Raw genomic sequence first — 3,573 nt, 5'->3', positions numbered from 1 at the left:
GTCTCTCTCTCTCTCTCTCTCTCTCTCTCTCTATCTCTCTCTCTCTCTCTCTCTCTCTCTCTCTCTCTCTCTCTCTCTCTCTCTCTCTCTTTATCTCTCTCCCTCTCTGTCTTTATCGGTCTTTCTCTCTCTCTCCTACTCCCGCTACCCCTCTCTTTGTCTCTCTCCCTTACGCTCTCTCTCTCTCGCTCACTCGTCAGATCTTTTTGCACTACTTCAACACCCGTTTTAAACGCTGCTCTTGAGAGGGAAACATTTCCTCCTGATACTTTGAAAACTGTTGGAGGGCAGAAAAGGTTGAGGCCAAAAGGTGGTTAGAGAGCTGCGCTCAGGAAACGCTCAATCTCCCAACATTGATCTATTCATTCTTCCTTCTCCTGTTCATTTGTTTCATTCCTCAGTTCAATCTATGGGTCTATCAGAATTTGCAGGGTTTATTATGTTTATGAACGAGATATATTTATGTTTGGTTAAAGAAATGAATGGTTAGAGATGTGATCCAACAATCCCGTACACAGTTAATAGTGGAGCTCTCCAAACTCATTGCCCATCCCTATATCCGTGGTTGACAGATTCTGGCTTTGTGTCATAGGCTGATTCTGTAATTCAGTTTTCCTTCTCCCCCAGTCCACCAGATGTCCTTAGACTGTTCCCCTAACTCCATAGATCCTGCCACTCCCATCTGCCCGCACTTCATTCCCATCACCTGAGCGTCCTTTACAATCGTACACCTCATTCCCTGATCAGTCCCTCCCATTACATGCATGTCCACTACTTTGTTCCGTTGTCGGTTGGTTTTCTCCATCATGTCTCTTTGTCGGTGTTGTTCTCCTGTGATTAATGAATTTCTCCCCCTTATTAAAAGCCCTCTTTGTGTCCCCCCCCCCCCCCCCCCCCCCCCCCCCCCAGGTTCTCGTCTGCATGTGGATCCGGTCTCTTTAGTTCCCTGCTGCCCCGACTAGCACTGGTCGTGACACCTCTAATCACCGGAGCTACCAGTGTAATAATAAGACTTGACGTCAGCGCCGCTCTTAAATCGGTTCACTCTTTGATTAAAGCACATGAGTCCCCTTTTCACGATAAAAAAAACAAAACCCCTAAAACCCATATATCTCCTCTCCGCTACGAAGCTGTTAATGTGTGCAGCAGCGTGTCGCACAGATAGCGCGGCGCCTGCTCCTCCACTCCTCGCCGTCTCCGTAATCTACTCCATCTGAATGCTAAGCCTATTAAAACCCTATTATTCCGGCGCATTGTTCCCCTCCGTTGTGCTATTTCTAGAGTCTCCTGCCACTAACCGCCTTTATACGCCGAATCCCTTCAGCAACTCTCGGGCCCGCTTTCCACGTCTGTTCGTTTATTTGATTCATCCCCACTTGTTTAGTGTGCACACAGAGAGAGTGACCTCACCGGCCGGAGCCTCAGCATGATGTCTGTGTCACAGATCACACAGCGGGGGAATCCATTAACTGAGGGCCCGCGTCGGAGTGACAGGCAGGCGAGTGTGTGTGTGAGCGTGCGTGGCCCCGAAGAGAGGTTCGGAAAAGCGACCGGACGAAAGTGGAGGTTGTGTGTGGAGACCCCGTGCCCTTCTACAAGATGGATCAATAAATACTACGGGACTACGAGACGGTTTGGACGTCTTTTCTTGTGTTGGTAATGTGTCACAAAAGGCCTCAATTGGGCATGATGCATGCAGAGGTTTCCCACGTTTCAAATAAAAAGTAATTCACTTCATCTTATCGGGACAGCTCAGGAGAAACACAAGTGAGTGACTCACTCGGCTTAGTGGAGCAGAACTCAAAGAATCTGGGCTTTTACTTTCTAAAGGCGTCCCCCTCTGGATGAAACCACGTATTCATTTGGCTCAGCTGGTTAACACCTTTTATCAGGGACATGCAGTTCACAAAAAGGACTGAATATTATGGATGATTAATGTAAATGGTAGATATACTACTACTGCTACTAGTACTATTATTACAACCACTGCTCTAATGCTGCTACTGCTGCTGCTGCTTATACTAATACTGTACTAATACTGCTACTAAAAATGCTAATGCTGCTACTTCTACTACTACTTTACTGCTCCTGCTACTTCTAGTGCTAGTGCTGCTACTTCTACTGCTGCTAATGCTTCTGTTGCTAGTGCTGCTGCTGCTACTTCTACGAGTACTATACCGACGCTGCTACTGTGACTTCTATCTGCTGCTACAACTACTATACTACTACTGCTACTTGTACTCCTTCTAATGCTGCGGTTGATGCAGCTTATACTATTACTATACTACCGCTTCTACTGCCGCTGCTGCTACTTTTACTATTACTGCTGCTAACATTTCTCTTCCGTGCCCCTCAGAACGTAGCGCGTCGTTCTTCTCTTACCTTAGCCGCCATCACCATGGAGGCGCCTCCCCGGATGCCCAGGATGGGGATGTGCGTCTGGGCCGAGATGAAGTCCAGGATCTGGGCGATGGCCTCCTGGTCGGTGTCGTCCCCGAACACCACGCCCTGCAGCGAGCTGCGCGTCATCTGCCCGCAGATGCGGTTGATGATGCTCTTGGGGTCCGTGTCGTTCATGGTCACCACGTCCACCTTGGGGGGGTAGGGGATGTGCAGGAAGTCCTCCTTGTCCAGCCCCGCCCCCAGCGCCACCTCAGTGGAGTTGCCCACCAGCAGGACGGCGATGCTCAGCGAGCTGATGAACTTGGGGTTGATGGGGGGCACGGGGGCGGGGCCGTGGGGGTAGTGAGGCGGGTGGGGGGCGCCCCTCTGGGTCCCACCCCCGCCGCCCCCGCCGCCGCCCCCCCCACCGCCACCACCACCCCCGCCCCTCTGGGTGCCCTGCCCTCCTGGGCCCCCCCCAGGGCCTCCCCCTCCTTGTGGGGCTCCAGCGCCCCGGCGGGAGTCGCAGACGGGGAGCAGGAGCAGGGAGAGGAGGAGCAGGGAGAAGGAGAGGGAGTGGGAGGGCAGGGCCCGCCGGGGGAGGCTGCAGAGGGGATGGGGTACTTCGTCTTCTTCTTCTTCTTCTGGAGGAGGAGGAGGGGGCGGAGGAGTGGGAGGAGGAGGAGGGCGGAGGGAGGAGGACGGGGAGACGGAGTGCCTGTCCTGGAGACGGGAGAGAGAGAGGCGTAGGCTGACAAGCATCGTGGAGGAGTGTGAACGCAGTCCCTGCAGAGAGAGAGAGGAGACGGATGAGAAGGAGGGACACACATGCTCACACCTACAAACACGCACACATAGGCATGCTCACACACACACACACACACACACACGCACACGCACACACACATGCACACACGCTTAGACACACCACAAACACACACACACACACACGCACACACAGATACGCACGCACACACACACACACACACACACACACACACACACACACACACACACACACACACACACACACACACACACACACACACACACACACACACACACACACACACACATATCCAGAAATGCAGTCGGTTTAAGAAACAAAACACACTTTTTAAGATGTACATAGATCCAAGACCTTGAAAAGCTCCCAATAAAAACATTTTCTTACGGTCCTCAAATTACAGA

The sequence above is a fragment of the Gadus chalcogrammus genome, chromosome 3 (genome assembly GCF_026213295.1).
Source record: "Gadus chalcogrammus isolate NIFS_2021 chromosome 3, NIFS_Gcha_1.0, whole genome shotgun sequence".
In the NCBI taxonomy this organism is placed as follows: Eukaryota; Metazoa; Chordata; class Actinopteri; order Gadiformes; family Gadidae; genus Gadus; species Gadus chalcogrammus.
The sequence above is the reverse complement of the archived record's forward strand: the minus strand, read 5'-3'. Positions refer to the sequence as shown.